This window comes from Haliaeetus albicilla, chromosome 7 (assembly GCF_947461875.1).
Source record: "Haliaeetus albicilla chromosome 7, bHalAlb1.1, whole genome shotgun sequence".
NCBI classification, from domain to species: domain Eukaryota; kingdom Metazoa; phylum Chordata; class Aves; order Accipitriformes; family Accipitridae; genus Haliaeetus; species Haliaeetus albicilla.
This window is the reverse complement of record NC_091489.1, coordinates 2958933-2977632: the sequence shown is the minus strand read 5'-3', so window position 1 is coordinate 2977632 and position 18700 is coordinate 2958933. Positions and strand designations below refer to the sequence as shown.

The 18700-nt window shown below is 47.5% G+C and overlaps 2 long non-coding RNA genes across 3 annotated transcripts; one reads left to right on the top strand and one right to left on the bottom strand.

The window, feature by feature from the left end:
* Nucleotides 1-4095: 4095 nt before the first annotated feature.
* LOC138685976 (uncharacterized) lies at nt 4096-16024 on the bottom strand. Of its 2 annotated transcripts, none has more exons than XR_011325320.1 (3): nt 15103-16024; nt 8455-8522; nt 4096-4308 (listed from the first exon to the last, which is right to left on the bottom strand). It is a non-coding gene; the product is annotated as an uncharacterized lncRNA (long non-coding RNA). The 2 variants fall into 2 exon arrangements; XR_011325319.1 differs by lacking the exon at nt 4096-4308 and adding an exon at nt 7801-7926.
* LOC138685975 (uncharacterized) lies at nt 5876-7730 on the top strand. The gene is made up of 3 exons (XR_011325318.1): nt 5876-6069; nt 6194-6248; nt 7495-7730. It is a non-coding gene; the product is annotated as an uncharacterized lncRNA (long non-coding RNA).
* Nucleotides 16025-18700: the final 2676 nt, after the last annotated feature.

Here is an 18700-nt window from a genome sequence, read left to right as displayed (position 1 = left end):
TTGACATTGGCAGAGGATCTGGAGCTGAGTTTGTTCAAATATTGGGGCTTCAGGGAGGTGGGCTGAGGTTGTGTTGAAGGTCCTGGGTCTTCAAACACCTTCCTGTGTGCTTCGTTCCTCTTGGCCCAGGGGACTGACCTGCATATATTTGAACATGGACTTTAATGCCATGTTAAATACCTAAAGGGATCTGTTGCCAGCAATGCATGGTGCCTGCAGTGCTGCCTGGTTTTGGTGGGATGTGCAGGGGACATCAGCGGGATTGTGCCATGATCCTGCTCACACCACCCACGAAACCTCATCCTCTGGACAGGGGCGTACCCAGAAGCAGGCAAGCACAAACCTCCATCTCTGTGGTCCACGGGCACAAGCCAGATGCCTCTGGACTACTAAATATGTTACTTTCCTTATTTGGGTGGAGATCCCAGAAGAGAAATAAGGTTTCTGTAGACTGTTCTACCCTTGCTGCCCTGAAACAAGGTTTGAAGTGCTCTTTGCTTCTCCGGTTGGTATTTCCAGGGGGGAAACTGAGGCACACAGCTGTTGAGCAACTTCCCAGAATTCTGCAGGATCTCACAGAGGGAAAGCTGTCATAGTTGCTGTGTTGGATACAGATTCGAGACGCAGACTCTTGCTGTGTCTCTGTGTTACTTCCCTGCCCTTGGGGAAATCTTTTCTTCACTTCCTGCAAAGATGCTTCTGGGCAGCCGACAGTGGGATGCTCTTTCTATCGCTCTCCACAGCAACTATCTCCATAAAACCGCCAGCAACAGGGCCTCTGGGCTTGCCCAGAATGCAAATAGTAATAAATAATGGGGCCTTCTGGCTCCAGCCATCCTGCCCCTCCTTTCTCCCCTCCTTTCTCCCTCCCTCAGTCGCGGAGCATCCTTTGGGGGGTCTGCAGGTATGCGACCATCCGGAAGGAGCCCATAATTCTTGGGGAAGTTATCCTTTCTCGCCCCGATCGAGGCATTCCTCTTTGTTTGGAAGACTTTTCCCTGTGATCTCCAGCAGACGCACCTCAAGTTTCAATCCCAACCTCACACTCCTGCTCCTTATTCAAGACCGTGACCTGCGACCTTCAAGGTCAGACATCTCTAATCCCAAGAACAACATCTCTCTAGTCAACAGGGGGATCTCTCTCTCTCTCTCTCTCCAAATTCCTCAGATGCGGCTGCACAAATCCCTCCTCCTCCTAGGAAGGAAAAAAAAAAATCCCACCACATTAGTAAAAATAATATATGAGGGGTAGTGGCTCTGGGGGTGGGGTAGGGAGAAGAGACCTTAAAAGGCCCCCATCTCCCATGGATGTGAACTAAATAGTTTCAGGATGGTGCCACAACTTGCCTTTGCTCTGTCGGAGGGGAGATGCCGAGCTCTGCTGCTGGGATCCACAGTCTCATTTTGCTCTTGTGACTCACCGCTTGATTTTGGGACCTTTTCATTTTATTTTGTTTCTTTATCTAAAGAATAACTGACGGACTAGTGGGCAGACCCGCACCACCTCCCAAACACTCAGAAGAATCACAGAGCTGGAAAAGTCTTTTTTTTTTGGCTCTGTTTGGGATCCGAGCCTTCAGAGGGACTGGAGAAGGGGAGGCTGTGTCATCAAGGGCGTGAAATGCTGACACTACACAGAGGAGAACCATAAACCGGAGAGGCGAAGGTCCCCGGACAAGGGCCGGGGGGGCAAGGGGGAGAGGAGGGCTCACATCCATCCACTTTCAAGGGGAGTTAAGCCATGGATTTGCTCTTGTGTTTTTTCCCTGCCTGGATTTCCAGTGCTGCTTTCCCCCTCTTTCACCTCCTTCTCTCCCCACCAAGCTCCTGCTTCGAACTCCAAAATGTCCAAGTAATTAGAAGGAAAAACAGCAAAGAAACACGTCTGAAAAACTTCTCCAGCTGCTTCAGGCTGGGATTGGGTTGGGATTTTTCTGCATCGACGCTGGGCCTACATGGGAGCAGAGTGGTCCTTTGGATGTCCCGGAGCCAGGAAACCCTCGGGACAAATCAGCCCCAGCACCTTCCTACAGAGACCGGAGCTGCTGCTGGAGGAGAGGTTCTCCCCACCATCGTAGGGATCCCTAGGACTTTTAAAAAGCCAAAAATCCCCCCGGTTGGAATCAGAGTTCAACTCCAGATGGTCTGAAAATCCTGCGGTTTAAGGCCAGGTCGTGAATCAGCTCTCGCTGCAAGGTTTGAGTGTTTAAATTCATGCTAAACCCGGAGGAATCTTTTGCTGGGAAACACAGCCAGGAGAGAAAGGGATGGAGAGTTGAGTTAAGGAACGAAATGAAACCGTGTCCTGGGAGTTGGGTCGTAAAAAGTTGTTACCTGGTAGTTTTCAGGCTCAGGAGATGTAAAGTGACTTTTACAAGGAAGATTTCTTTACAAACTGGGGGCACAAGGGCTGTCGCTGGGGGTGTCCCGTGCTCCACTTGACCAGACCCAGACTGGGATGCTCGGCCTGGGGCTGGTCACCTTCAGCACCGGTGGCAAAGCACATTAATACCAGCCAGCAGCAAACTTGGGGACGCAATGGTTTGGGGTTGTTTCTGATATGATTTGCACCATGTAGCAAAAATCACTGCGTGTGCCCCACCCTTGGCACCCACCGCCCCGAGGCCCCGCATGATCGTAGCCGCGGGGCTTCAGCATGAAAACCCAAACCCGAAGTAAATTTACTAAAACCCATCAGGGTGGGGAGGGGAAGGAGTCCCTGGCTGAAATTAAGTCGAGGAGTGATTGTCAGGATTTGGCCCGGATTAAAAGGAAGCAAAGCCCACAACCCGCCTTAAAGGCTTGTATTTAGTCTGGACCCTTCAGCGGCTTTCCCAGGGCGGTGATAACACCCTGAGCCCTCTCCAGCCCTCCCTGCAGAGGTCTGTTTGTCATTCTTCAAGTATTTCCAGAAAAAAACCTCTTGAGAGGGCTGAGGGTCCTTTCCAAGAGATTATAACATTCCCCTGCCCTCTTCCCTGCGAGGAGCACAGCCTGCAGGATCCAGCTGCTGTTTCCTCCGCGCTTTTCCGACAAACAGATTTTTGCTAAACAAAAATAAGAAAAGAAAAAAGAAAAAAGAAAGAAAGAGGAAAAAAAAAAAAAAAGAAGCAGATCTTTACTCCTTTTATCCGAAACACCCTGAAACCTCAGTCCTGGACTTTTCCTTTAAAAGTCCTGCTCCCTTTTCTCCTTCCCGTTCCCCATCCCCAGTTCCCCGACAGCTCCCGGTGATGGGCAGATGGTAACAGCAAAGGAACAAATGTATGGAGCGGGGCGGGGGGGGACGGACACACGGACGGTCATGGCTGGTCCCCCTCGGGTACGTGCTGGTTTTGTCCCCCAGCTCGCTGGAAGCACCCACGGGTGACCCTTTGGACGGCAGGATCAGTGTGCAAAGAGGGTCTGGACTTTGGTCCCTGGGGGAAGGGGAGGGGGGGAGGTTGAAGGAAAAAGTCGTTCCCCCCCCTCCCGAGGGACCACAGTGCAGAATCAGAACCTGGAAGAGAAAGGGAGTTGTGGTTTTGGGTTTTTTTTTAATTAAGGACTCTATGCAAAGGCCTGTTGCGAGAGCAACTGGGGAACCGGTTGGAATAGAAGATGGGAGGCAAGAAGGAGTTAAAAAGGGGAAAAAACACCCCAATTTCACAGCTTACGACTGCGGTTCGGAAAATTGCGGGGAGTGGGTCCTGCGCGCAGCCCCAGGTCAGTCCCAGCCGAGGGGGGGGCGTCGGGGGTGGAGGCGGCTGGAAAGGGGGCAAATACCCACCGGGGCTCAGAGCTCTCGGAAATGTGCCCCTCTCTCCCTCCCTCGGTTGTTTTATAGCAGAGGTTTGGTTGGGTTTGGTTTGAGGTCTTTTTTTTTTTTTTTGAGGTCTTTTTTTTTTTCTATATGAAGTTTTGGTTTATACTTACGGTTTCCAAAATCTGTAAAATCCCACTCCTTATTTTTCCTTTTTTTTTTTTTTTAAATTCCCACTATTGCCCATTATTAGCTATTTAAATTGGCGTATTTTTACATTTTTGGGAATGTGTTGCAAACACAGAACCAGATGCAACTGCAAAATGTCTCCTACCAGCGTAAGCTTTAATAGGTTTCCAACAACACCCCGACCTCGCAGGCTCATTTCCAGAAGGAAAAGTGTATTACCAGTGAAGAAATTAGGCAAATAGATTCTACCGAAGAACCAAATTTCCCCTTTTCTCTATGCTCTCAGTCCATGCCGTTTTGGAAACGGTGCCTTCAGCCATCGGAAACCCGCCGGTGCTGTTGGGATTTGATTTCTTTTCTTCTTTGCAATGACAGCCCTGCAGAGGATTGTACCACAAACCATCATTTTTCTTAAAGACAGAGTCAGAATTAATTCACGCTGATTATTAAATTGTCCTATGCGGCCGGGCATTTAATCCTGTGTATAAATCCTTTCTGAAGAGAGAGCGAGCGGGCTGGGCACCATCCTCCTGGGAAACCCGACTTTCCTCTGTGCTGGCCATACCCCCAGGCAATCCCCAAATTGGGGAGACCCCCCCCCCAGCCCCTACTTTACCACCCCAGGAGGAGGGTCCCCATCCAGTCACCCGGCCAAAAACTTGAATTCCTGCGGGATGGGGGTAGGAAAAAGAAGTTGGCTGAGTCGGAGAATGGGGGGTACATTGGGGGGGCTGCTCGGCTTGCTGCCCCCCGACTCCTTGTGCAACCCGACCAGCCCCACGCGTGTGCATTGCCGCAGCCCGCGGGGCGCGGATTTTCCGCGGGAGCGGCCCGACTCCAGCTCCGCTTTGGCCCCGGGAAGGGCGAAGAGGAGCCGGGGTGGGGGGGTGGCGGTGGGGTGGGGGTCCCCAGGTCTTTGGGGTGCTCCGTGTCACCTCCCGGCTCATCCCTCCGTGGGTGCCGGCGCTACAAGGAACCCCAGCCGGGATGTGTTCCCTTCCCTAAAAATGCCACGGCTTTTTTGCATTTAATATATAATATTTCTTATATAATGTTTAATATATAAAATATTTAATATCTAATATTTAATATCTAATATTTACTATATAATATTAAATATATAGTATTTAATATATAATATATAATATATAATATATAATATATAATATTTGCCCCCCTCTGCTGCAGGCAAGGTGCACTGCAAGGAGGCAAAGGCTTCGAGCCCGACTTTGCAAACACCGGGCTTAGTGGGGGGAGCTGGACATCAGCTCTCCTCAGGATTCTTTCCCCTCTATTTTTTTTTTTAATTTTGGGGATGACCTTTCACGCTTTGGCACAGCCACAGGCTCCCGCTTACCCAAAATAATCCCCCACTCCAAAAATGGGGAGGCTGGAAATAGTGGTGGGAGCAAACTGGGAGCTGAGCGAGTGAGGAGGGGCGAGGGGAAAGCCGGCTGTAGCTGCAGGTCTTTATATTAAAAAATAGACCCCCCCCTCAGCCCCCCCCCAGCCCTGCAAAGCAGTGAAGTTTCCCATTAAAACCGACACCAGGGGATGGTGTCAGCAGCCTCGGCCGCCCCGGATTGGTGAACTCGCCTGCAGACGCGTTTTCTAACAGATAAGTCAATCGTTAGAGACCTCCCCCCTGCGCCCCCCCCCTTCCCCTTACCCCAAAATATCTTTTTTTGCAAAGCCTCAGCCCGCTCCTTCCCCTGGCAGCGGCGGGGCAGCGACCCGCTCCGTCTCCTCCCTTTACCCTATTGCAAAAATGGGGGGGGAAGACGGATTTCCCCCCCCTGCACCTCCTTAAAGGATGGAACCAGGGCTGCCTCCCCTCCGCCCTGTCTGGGGTGTTCCCCCCCCCAGGGCAGCCCAGAAGAGCCCTGCCACCCCCCCATCCTTCCCCCCCCCCCCCCCCCCCCATGGCACAAACGAGGAGTTCTGCCTGGGAATGGAGGCTGGAAAATCCCTGCCACCCCCCCCCAGCTTGGGGTTGGGGGGGGGCACACACCATGCCGGAGAGCGGCTCTCTGCTTTACCCACCGACCCTGCAGGTTTTGGGGTGACTCTCGAGTGTGTGTGTCCCCCCCCCGGCTGCGGCCACCTCTCCCCGCACCGCTGCTGAGGGGGATTTTGAGGTACCCGTTGTGCTGGAGCCTCCTTATGGACCGGGGGGGGGGGAATAAAAAAGAAGATAAAGTTCTTTTTCTTTTTTTTTTTTCTTTTTTTTTTCCTTTTTTTCTTTTTTTTTTTTTGCGGCAGGAAGCTCCATCTTTAGACAGGTCTAAAGATGCTAAAACAGCACGAGAAGTCGAAGGTGGGTAAAACAAATCAATAAAAATTCAACTCCCCTCCCCTGCTTTATAACAGAAGAAGGCAAACAAGAAGGAATTAGGGAGGAGCGGGGAAAGCCTGCAGTTTGCCGTCAAAACAGTGATTTTGTCTAGACAGGGGGAGGGAAGGTGGATTTTTTTTTTTTCCCCTTTGCTAACACAATGACCCTTTGGTTAAAAATTAATTTACAGCACCCTCGCTCTCAAGCCAGACTAACGTTCAACCAGAAGGAGTCCCTAGGATTAAAAAAACCCCCAAACTTAAAAAATAAAATAAAATCAGCTGGAGCTGGGGAAGGTTTGCTGGGCTGTAACAAGTGGTGGAAGGATGCCTCTGCGAAGGAGAGGGGCTGCCCCGTTATTTATTTATTTCCCTGGTATTTTTTAAGGAGGAGGGGAAGCGTTTGCCTTAAAAAGGGGGAAAAAAAAAAAAAGACAGAGAGGAAAGGCATGGCCAGGTAAGTGAGTGCTGGATTCGGCCTCGCCAGGAGACTGGAGAGGGAGGCGTTTTTCGTAACGTGTTGGTCTTTTCTAATTTCCCACATGTAGCTTCCCGGGAATACTTTATCCTCCTCATCAGCTGCAGAGGTCTGGGTAGAAAACCGCTAGCTGGCTCTCTGGCCGGGCGAGCAGACTTGCTTTTCTTCCCTCTTCTTTTATTTTTTCATGATAATTTCAGGCTCCGTCTTCTAAAAAACCTCTTTTAAAACAGAGATCGGAGGCAAAGCCGCGGTGCTCGTACCCCCCTTCTCCACCCGCCTGTTCCTCTGCTGGGAGTTTTGACTCTTTTTTAATCATTGATCCGACTCTTCATCATTAGCATCCCTTATTTATTTATCTATTTGACTAAACCCACTAACCTGCGCCATGGACCCGGGGATTAGAGGCAGCCGCGTCGCAGCTCCAGCTCACCGCAGAGAAATCCTGCTTGGCTCAAAGGCTGGGAAAACCTTCTGGAATAAATCCTTCCCCCCCCTTTCATCCTCTCCCAGCGCGTATCTAGTTTAAAAAAAATAATAATAATCCAACCCACGCTTTCTACTTACGTGGCTCTACCACTTGCACGATTTTCCTTTCTCCCTCCTCTTTTTTTTTTTTTTTCCCCTCTCTGCTGACTCTCAGAGCCCACCGGTGGGATGGGAAGGAAGGCTGCTTGCTAGACTTGAAACTAAAAGGTCATTTCGAGAGGATTGCCAAGTCCACTTGCTGAGGGGGACTCAACCTTTTCAGGTCGCCATGTGTTTCTCTCCGTCTGCATCAACTTGCGTCCGTCCGCAGCGATGCAGAGCTAAGAAAGCAGTTGTGCCATAATGAGGTACCTTTAAATTTAATTTCCTGTCCCTCCCCTGCTTTATGGATTTCTAATAACGATGTTGAAAACCAGAGAAGAAACCTGTTAAAGTCTCCGGGACACAGGGCTGATGTAAATAATTGAAGGTAGCCAGGCTTAATTGAATTTCCCAACAAATGGATGGAATACGAACAAATGGAGTATTTTGTTTAAGGGACCGCCTGGAGTTGGATATATTTCTGTTGCTCATTTCCAGACAATTTTTTATCAATATTGTTCCTTTTTTTTTTTTCTTTTTTTCCAACGGAGAACTCTTGCAAAGATTTAAGTGTAATTCAAAATACTCCGAAATACAGCAACTGAAAGAATCCCTAAAAAGAAAAAAAAAACTCTCCTGAAAATTATTAAAACGAAGATTTTAGAAATATTTTGCTGGCATGCGAATATACGGGGCAAAATAAATTCTCGCACAAGTTGTTGGACCTGTAACGGTCTTGGCAAAGCGAGAGGTTTAATCCAGGGAAGTTAAATGCGCTTGACCGACGGATTTCTTGTTTGATCATCAGCTTGTTCAAAATATTTTGCTGATTTATTTTCTTTAATGACAGCCAACGTAACATTTCTGATTCTTTTGTACCAGTAAAAATGACTTTTTAAGGCTTAGCCCCCAACCCCTCCGCCCAAAGCCTCTATTGCTAATTAAAGGAAGCTTCATTGGACTAACTCAGAAACTTTGCCGCATGTCTGGAGACTAATTAATGATTTTCCCGGTTTTGATGGGTCCCGGACCCCGCGGCCGGGCCGGGCTGGGGCTGAGCTCTGCCTTGAGCCCCCAAAGGCACCTTCGGCATCCCCGGACACCCCAAATTAAATTCGGCTTCTGCGATTCGGATGCTTACGTGCTTGCTTGGTTGCCGAGATGGCTTTTCGTTTTGCTTCTCCGCACCTTCTGCATTTCCAGTTCGTCCTGCAAAGAAATAGGGAGTTATTACGAAGCGGGCGTGCAGGAGCTCCCGCCGCCTTTTCCTTGCTATTAATTGGAGTTTTCTAATTAACTGGAGCAGCGAAGGGATCTTGCTTTTTTTTTTTTTTTTTTGGCCTGGATTCTGCTTTTAAGCCCGGAGCTTTGCAGAGTTTGCTTTCCCTTAATTCCTCGGGAAGTGGGTGCGGAGAAAAGGGGCTCTGCGGGGACACGCGTGGGTCATTCCTTGGATTTCCCTGCGCGGGACTAGTGACTCTGTCTAATTGTGGGCTTAGTCTATAAAATCAGGGACTCCGGCTCTCCTTGAGCGCAGGAGGAGCGTGAGCGGCGGTGCACAGTGATTTCGGGGGGGGGGGGGGGGGGGCAAGACGGGACCCGAAAATGGAAAAGCAAAACCTCCAGCCCAGCCCCGACGGAGAGGGCAGGCCCAGGGGCTCTGCTTTCACCCCACCCGTGTCCCCCTTGCCCCGGAGGAAAACTTTTTTTTTTCTTTTTTTTTTTTTCCCCACAGCAACAAGTAGCCGGAGGGGAGATGGGGGTGCGACCCCCGGGGTTTTTTCTTCTCCCAGCCGAGCCTGCAGAGCCCGACGAGGGGAAGAGCAGCCCGGAGCTGCCCCTGAGAGGGGTCTGGCAGTGATTTAAGCTGCCCACAGTGCGGTCTTGCCCCTCACATCGGGGCAGGACACCCTCGCTCCGGGCTCCTCCTGCCCCTCGCCTTCCCACTTTCCCCCCCGGGTGGGAAAACTGCTGCTCTCCGTGCCTGCCCATCGCCGACGGGACCCCCCCCGGGTAACCCCCTCTCGGGGCCGTGGCAACCCCGTGTGCCCCGCACCCTTCCACCCACCCGCAATTACCGACGTGGCAAAATTCTTCGCGTGGGTCGTAAGAGACCTACGGGGCTTCCAAAAAAATGTGGCTTGGGTGGGGGTTTTTTTTGTATTTTAAAATTTGCGAGAATTACGGCAGAAAGGTTAATTTAATTTTTATTCCAAAGCTCTTTTCTCTCTTTGCTTTTCCCTACTTTCACTTAAAAAAAAAAAAAAGGGAAAAAAAATCCGTGAAAATTTGTCTTCTCCTTGGCAGAGAAACAAAAGCTGCCCCTCCAGAGCTGGCAGCTGGCTCTGCGGAGCGTGGCCGGGGCCACGGCCCTGCGGGTCCCGGTCCAGCCCGGCCAGCGAGCGCCGCCCCGAGGCCACCGGCCCCGCCGCCGCCCGGAGCGGGCAGCCCGGGCACCGGCCCCGCCGGTCCTCCCGGGGAAAGGGGGTTAAATACAGCCCCAGGCAGCGGAGGGGCGGTATTGATTATTTATCCCTCTTTTTTAAATTATTTTTATTACCAGAGCTGTAATGATTCACGTGAATTTTTTTTTTTTTTTTTTTGGCAATGGGTAGTTAAGAAATATCACAGCGCAGTTTTGTGTGCCTTGCTGTTATGTCCTTTGGCTTGATGGATAGCTGGAAGAAAGAGCCCACGCCGAGCTGTTTCCCACTCGTATGCAGGCCCAGCCATGTGGAGGGGGAGGGAAGGAGGAGGGTTTAAGGCCAACTTTTTAATCTTTTTCCTATAAATGCGACAAGCACCTCCCGTTTGTAACATATTCTGCTTGGGAATATCCACATGACTCCTAAGGAGCGGACACCAAATACTCCCAAAGGCTAATGCTGATGAATGGGAACTGTGAAAACCAGCTGCTATAACCATATTTTAATAAAAATACTGCTTTGTGAAGATCTAAGTAAGTCACAAAGAAACCCATAATGAGATCTTGAGATTCAGTGCCATTTCCCTTGGATGATCTGTAATAGATTCTTCTATTATGTAAGTGTGTGTGTGTGTAATGGATATGTACACATATATACATTTACTGATATATGCTCACGCAACCACTTGAAATCCCTCCCATCCTAGCCTATTAATTATTTTAGCACTTATTCCCCTGACAAGTAGAAGTTATCTTACAGCTAAGACATCCATTTACTGTCTAAGAGCTCTAACTTGTCTTTGATGTCTGAATTTAAAATGTCTTTAAAAACTTTAGCAACAGCCTGAAGGGGCAAAAAAAAAATCCCATTACCTTAAAATGTTATTACAGCCCACGAATTAAACCTAATACATCACCTACTTAGATTTGGGGTTCTTTTTTTATCTCCCCCCACCCCGTTATTTATTTTAAACCTAATCGTGAAATTAAATGGCACATGCAGTTTTGTTTTTCACGCTTATCTTGAGTGCTTTTCTTTATTTACGTTTTCAATCTGCAATTTAAGGGGGGGGGGGCACTTCATTTCCAAGTTGCAGCAGTGAAAGCTTTGTTAAAATATATTCCTCCTGCCTGTTTTTTCTGAAAGAAAGCTTTTAGTAGGACGAGTTCAAGTGTGACCACGACTTTTGTTTTACAAATTGCATTGGCATAAAAAGTAAAGCAGTAGGTCTAGAGGGCTTTTTAAATCCTCTTTGTAGGACATAGAAAATATTCGACAAATTTTAAAATTATTATAGGTGTGGTACATGTAAGTGTAGCAGATTGTATATATGCATGCCTGCAACACATATCGCATATACCTACTAGAGGTATGTAATGTTATAGGTCCCTTGTGTAGACATAATTGAAGTTTTATAGTAAACTTTAAGTTCTTTCCCTCCGCAGGTTTGATTTAAACTCGAACCTGCCTATATTTGTGTATCAAAAAGGAGAGAGAGAGAAATGATGAATTGTGAAATAATAGAAAAATATATATTCATTTCAAATTATAGCCTATACCGAAGGTGTGGAATCAGGGGATGTTTTTCTCCCTCCGTGCATTTAGAGAGCTCTGACCTCGCACAAAATAAAACCACAAACAAACCCCCAGGCTGTCAATATTCCCCCCCAAAAAGTCTTTTCCCCCACCCCCATTCTCTTTCAAATGGGTGTTTGGTTTTTTCGGGGGGTGGTTGTTCTTTGTGGGTTTGTTTGTTTGTTTTCGGATTCCGCCCCGTCTCCCCGCCCGACCTGGTGTAAACTGTTTGAAGTTCAACAACATGGCTAAGTTTTATTGTATTTCCGGTACAATAGATTTATATACCATCCCATCCAGGCTTTTAAAGGCTTTTCAAATGAAATGAAGCTAAGTTATAGTCAAGTTTCTGGCTCCTCCGTGCATCTCTTGAACTCGGAGGATTTGTTTCTTCAATGAACTTTTAAACTCCCCTAAACTTGCCCTTTCGGGAGGAGGCTATCTCTGCCTATTGTCTTTCCAGCCTTTATTATTTCTTTTGCTCACCCCGTTTAGTTATTTAATACACTTGAGGACAAACCCCCAGCTCACAAGGTAAGACATTGACTTTATATTTTTTATATATATATATAAAAATATATACATATAAAAGTGTTTTGTGACTTCACCCGATGGGCTGGGGATGTATGGTCCTTTTTTTTTTTTTTTTCCTAAATGGGAATTTTGGATTTATTTTTTTTTTTCCTGCCAAACTTCCCCCGCGGAAGTTGCTCGGAGCTCAGCAAAGCCCCCGGGGCCTGCCCGCCTCCCGGCCCCTCTCCTCGGCTTTAATTCTCTCTTTTATCACCACCCGGTCATTATTTTATAACACGCTTTTCCAGCGCGGGGAGCGCGTTGGAAGGAGGAAAGGACACAATAAGTTCCTCTGTGTTGCTATTTACACCTATAAAATAGTCACAATGACGCTTTTTTTCTCTTGCTTTAATTGATTTATATGTTCTTGACTTTTTTTTTTTTTCCTTTCTTTAAATGAATTACGTTATACTTGCTTTTAGGGGAGGAGAATATGAATTAATTGCTTTTTTTCCGGAACTCACTGATTTAAGTCTATTCTCTGCAGAAAGTTATCCAAACGCTGGCAGGTTTGGCTACAAAAAAAAATCTGGTAATAGTATTTTAATACGAAGTCTTGATAAATCAGCTTCATATCGGAAACGATCCTTTAAATTAGCTTTCCAGAGGAGGTGGGGAAAGAACTTTAGGAATTTTTGCTCTTTTTTATAGCTGCGATAATCGCTTGTTTCTCAAAGTCAATAGCATTTTACTGTTTCCTCTGGTCTATTTGTAAACTATTTGTAAAGTCCTGCAGGAGGGATCCGCTCCAGACACTGTACATAGGAAATCATTTGAATAGTTATTTCGTGCAATCGGAGGGGTTTTATTTCGTCTCTGAAAAGATCCTTTTGTTGCTTTTGTTTCCTAGCAACTGTTTTCTATTATAAAAGTTCAGATTGCAGATGATGTCAAACAAAATGGCCGCCCAGGCGCCTTTCTTGGGAATTTTAGCCTTTGACCCAAGGCTGAACTAGAACTGCTCTGTGAATTAGGTAGTTTCATGTTGTTGGGCTTTTAATTTTAAACACAAGAACATCAAACTACCTGATTTACTCCAGTTATCCTCCTCGGTCTTGTTTGCTGAGGGCAGTTGCCCAGGGAAGGGTGAGGATGGGCTGGCATCCCTGTATCCCACCCCCCACCCCCCCCACCCCCCAGCACCCTCCGGTCCTCGTCTCCATCCCCTGGACCGCACCGGCACCGGGAGCGCAGCCGCCGGCACCGGCACCGGCACCGGGACCCGACTCCTGGTCCCGGGTCTTGGTCCTGGTCCTAATCCTGGTCCTGGTCCTGGTCCCGATCCCGGTCCCTGTCCCGGTCCCCCCCTCCCCGAACCCGGCTCAGCCCACTCCACCGCCGGCCCCCAGTACCGGGCACCACCGGGGCAGGGGTGATGGTTTCTTTGTTTAAATCCCCGTTTAGAGGGACCTTTTGCGAGACAACGCAGTCACGCCCCGAATCAAGAGCTTATTAAAGGTCTAATTAGGCTGCGGCGCCTCTCAGAGGCTAAAATCCCCCTCCCCAGCGCCAGGCAGCCCCGCATTAGCAAACCCCTCCGTATGCCCAATAAAGTTTGTGTCTCGCATAAAAATATACACCTATAAATAGACCCACGGCTATAAAGACATAGAAGTGTGTCTTATTTTAGTGGCTGTGATCTACACCTCCGTGTAAAGGGTAAAATGCGGGTTTAGGGAACACAAAAGAACTGTGCCCGGCTCATGAGTTTCATCGCCCCCATCGATAAAAGAAGTTTATTAAAGGCCCTGCTGCACATTCACATTTGTCGTTTCGCTTGGCAATGTTTATAGGGACCGGGATGGCGAGCGGATCCCTGTGGCTTTTCCTGTGGAAGTAAAAATAAGCCGGACTTAGCCATAGGGGCTGGATATTGAATATTTAGTCACCGAGGAGCTCCTGCATCTCGTAGGATGCCCACGTCTTTTGAGACTGAGAAATGCCAAGCCGCGGTCTGTACGCGCTTAAGTGCGCAAAGGTGCGCGGCTGATGCTCGTGGCTGGGCATGGATCTGTAAGTTCATCAAATTGAACATCTTCAGACAAACTTGGGCGAGGACCAACGGCTGGGAAGTTCACGAAATAAAAGGGTTTAGGTGGTGTCAGAAATGCCAGCAAGAGTTTCACCACATCCATCCTCTGCATCTCAATGTGTTGCACGTGGGAATATGCTGATTTAGGGAAAAAAAAAAAAAAACCCACACACAAAAAAATCCCCCCAAACCAGACCAAAAACTATAAAATCCGTGTGAGAAAGGAGGAGTGCGGAGAGCTCTGCGTGTCAGAGTGTGTGCTTGGATGGAGTCCACCCATTCCACTTTCTGCAAACTGGAAGCCCGTAGAGTTGTGTGTGTGTGAGAGCAATCAGCTCATGGAAGCGATTTTCCCTTCATTGGTGTTTCAAATATGCATAAAAACAAGTTTCACATGATCCAGGCCACGGCTAAATAAGCCTGGGACTGGATCTCCCTTCGAGGTTTGAAGAATTAAACTTTGATACCATATCCAGGCTCTAAACCACCATCTGCTGATACTTTTTGTGGCCGAGGGGATTACTTGGATTTCAGGTTTTTTTCTCCACTCGGAGTGGTAAAAGAAAACGAAAACAAACAAACAAAAAGCTTGTATGGGTTTGAAACTGGGGAGCGCTTTATTCCCGAAACTGGTGATTCTTGTAGGCGTAGAGCCTATCTCGCCTATAAAACAAACAGCCGCTCAAGGGGAGGAGAGGGAAAGTCAAACAGCGTAAAATAACTCGGAGTTTTCTATCTAACTCACAAGCCTTGTGACTCTTTACTTAGAAACAACGTGCTGCTTGTGCCCTAACTCAAAGCCCTTAAACGGAAAAGGACAATCTGGGAAAGTTAATCATAAACTATTCGGTAATAATGTCCCCATAGGCAACCACTAACCTGCCTTGTAAATGTCTGGGCTTCTGATTTTGATCTCCCTCCTACCCATGTAAATACAGGAAACAAGGGCCAGGGAGGAGAATGGGGGACACGGAGCTGGGAAAGATCAGAATCAGGCCCGGGGGGTCTGTATTGCTGCCTGAAAACGGGAATTGGGACTCATTTCCCAAGGGTTTTGGGAAAGAAGGAGCGGGGAGAGGAGGGTGCGGTGGGCAGGGGGTCCCGCCTGTCCCACAGGCACGGCTGCCTCTGGAGCGGTTTGTTTCTCTTCTTTTCCAAATTAGAAAGATAGGAGTGACCTTACCTGGAGAAGCAGCTCTGTGGGGATGGCTAGAAAAATTATCCTCCGCGTAGTAATTGCCTGATTTGCGACACGCTGCCCATTTCTGCCCCTCCAGGCAAGGAGCAACTGCGGTTAATGCAACACATTTCCCCCAAGTTGCTCTCCCCCTGCCAAGGTCCAGCCTGTCTGATATTACCCCGACCCTGGATGAGTTTTAATTACGGGCAAAAGTGTTGTGAGAAAAGCCTATCCGAAAGAAACTCCCCCCTTTTATTTTACTGGGGCTCATGCTACGGGTTTTCTGGAAACAATTCTATCGCAACTTAATTCTTGTACCTGTGCTTGTGTTTTCCCACCCTCTTCCCCTGCCTTGAGTGGGAGCGACAGATTTCTCACCATCACGGGCTGTTACTTCCCTTCCTCCCAGACTAATGCGATTTGGACGATTTTGATTTTTTTTGGGGGGGGGGGGGGGGCGTCCAGTCATTTCGTGGTGACCCCAAAGCAGAGCCAGGGGAATCCGCAGCAGTTACACCAGCAACTCCCGGGGTGTAAAATCTGCAGCAGCCGGAGCGAGGCAGGCGCCCAGCTATTTCATGGGAGTTGAATATTATTTCAAGAAGGGAGGCGAAGAGGAGGGCTGGGGGGGTGGGGTGGGGGGGTGGAAATTAGTCTAGTAGCCAGAATGTGGGTTCCCGAACAACAATCAAACTTTATTTTAACTTTCTCTCCTTCCAGCTTCCCTTTTCAAATGCACATACGCTTTTACTTTACAGGGGAACTAAATGCTTTATTAACTGCTGAGATTACAAACCTCATTTGGAATTGGGGTTTTTAGCCAGAGTATACTTTCGGTCCTTGGAAAATTGCCCACATGTGTAACTTGTTTTTGCTTCTCTTCAGACAAGGAATTCCCCCCCCCCCCCCGCTCCCTCCCTCCTCAGCACTTACGGATTTTTAACAGACGGCAGCATTCAAACTGAGAGCTAGCACAGGAAATGGCAAAGGTAGATCCTTCGGCTTTTAGGCTACAGAAACTTATTTCACTTTTTTTTTTTTTTTTAAAAGGTTTTACTCTTCAGGAGGGATTTTTTTTTGCTGCGCTTTCGTGCGTTTGGAGGGGTCCGTGACTGAAGTTTCTTTCATAACCTCTTAGACCTGCCTAAATGTATCATTCATAAATTATGTTTGCTTTATGCTGAGGTTTTATTTCTGTTTCCTGACAAAAAAAAAAGTTATTCGCTTGTTGTTGTTGTGATTATCCCTATTATTGTTATTATTAGTACAATTTCGGAATGTTTTATATCGCCTAAAATAAACGCTCAGCTCTTTGAAGGCTGGGTTATCTCAGAATCTGGTCTCCAGACTCTCCATAGCCATGAAGTTCACTCTCAGCTTTTATCCTCTCTTAGCTTATCCTTATCGGCTTCCAAACCCAAACTGAAGAAGTAAATATGCCTCAAGTAATGCAGGTTACACCCCGATGCCATGTCGGCCTCTTGGTGTAAAGATCCTGGTGGAACCCCCCCATCCTGCCCTGTCCGTGCAGCAGGACGGGGGGAAAGCTCCGCACCCCCAGGTCTCCCCCACCTTCTCCATATCAGTGATAAAGAGGCAAAATCAGCTGGAAGAAGGTACCAGTTCTAATAAACGATAACAACAGTCTTTAAAAAGTGGTTAAATATGTTTCCGGTAAGAAATGGATCATCTGCATTTTTTCTTTCTTATGCCAAAACTTAATAAATCAGTAAAAGGTGGCAACTGCACAGGCTTAAAATCTGCATATTTTGAAAATATTTTGTATTTGGTTGTTTTCAACTTAGAAATGCCAACCCAAAGAGCTGTTTGTTAAGGATGGATTTTGGCAGTTGTGCATTTCAAAGCACTATTTGGAAATGATTCCTTCTCTTCACAAACAATAAAGATTATTTATAAACAGCATCTGAATTCAGAAGCCTCTGGCTTTCCATTGCAAGCTGACAATACTCCGAATTTTTCCTCACAGCCAAATACACTTGGCGCTGATTCTGAAAGCAGGAAAAAGTTTCCACTTCGGACTTTTTTTTTTTTTAATAACTATTTCCAGTTCCACTTCCCTTTACCAACTCACAACAATCACATATCTAAAATTAATCCAGTTTGCAAACCGAGCAAATCTCGCACATCCTGCCTCCTCTCTCCCAAAGATTCATCCTTCTAGACTTTTAGACTCTGCTCCGAGGTCACTTTCTCCTTGACTTTTCCTTCTGCAAGATTTTTTTGCAAACAGAAAAGCTTTTCATGCAATTTCTGATGGCTTCTATTTGGGGCTTGAAAATATAAACGCCTATATAGTGTCACCCGAAGCAGGCAGCACCGCACGATGTGGTCTTTCCAAGCGGGCAGACCTGGGATGAAGCTGTAGTTTGCCTTAAGCCCCTCTCAGAAAAGGCTACAAAGAGATGAGCTATGGGGATATGTATAAAAAATAAACTACTGAACAAACGGAAACCTCCAGAGGAGCAAAAGCAAATGGATTTTGCAGATCTTCTTGTGAGGTTTCCAGTCACTAGGGATCTGAAACCCCTTGGTTTCTGCCTCACAGCCACGCTCCTAGGAGTCTTCTTGGTTTAAATTTATATACTACAGAAAATTATATACTCACATGCTGACATAGTTCATCATTATTTATAGGAGGCGCACCAGGATTTTTTCCAAGAATATATTTATTACAGGTAAGACATGGCCAATCTATCTAGCAAACAGAGAACAGGTGTTTTGCTTCAATTAACGTTCAATAATTTCATCTATACTTATTCAACACCCTGCTACCAACACGGCTGTTTATCCATCAGTTGTATAAACACATTTCCATGTGCCAAGCGAGTTTAATCTCCACAACACACTTAAATCAGCCTTTTCCTTTCCCAAGCTCTCATAACATTTGCAGAGTCCCTCCGAATCTCTTGTGAAATAGTCTGATTTTTAAAAATCATTTCTGAAAGGCAATAAAGCCGAGAAATATGACAATGTGAGCAACCAGCTCGTATTTCACGTCTGATGACACAGGGTCTTTTCATTTCCAAACCTCCCCAACTCTTAAGGAAGTTAAAAGAAGGGGGGGGGGGGGGGGGAGAAGGAGATAGAAATGTGAAAAGTTGGAAAAAGCAGGAATTTCCTCCCCCCCCCATTTCACACAACCCCTGTTCGTGTGAGATGCACTGGAGAGAGCAGCGATCCTGCCCCACGCTGCTCACTGGTAGGGGATTTCTCTGCTTTCACCGGTTTAAACGCGAAAGGGGTGAAGTGGAGTTACTTTGGATTAACCCACCCCCCCCGGGAAGGAGAGGAGACTTTGCAGGTCAGTGGGGAGTACTCACCTGGGGACATTTACCCACGGCTGGCTTGGCAAGGTCTTAGCCCAGAGGTTGGCGAGGGCTCCCCAAACACTCCTCAAACCTCACCTTGGCTGGAGCCTGCAGACTGAATCTGCTTCTCCAGCACAGGGAGGATTTTGAGCTGCTTGGGGGGCTCTTGCTACCCTGATGGATGCAAAAACTAAAAATAAATCTGACCTCCGGCATTAAGCTCCGGTTCTCCTTGCCCATCATCCCAACCCTCTCGATTTATTTATTTATTT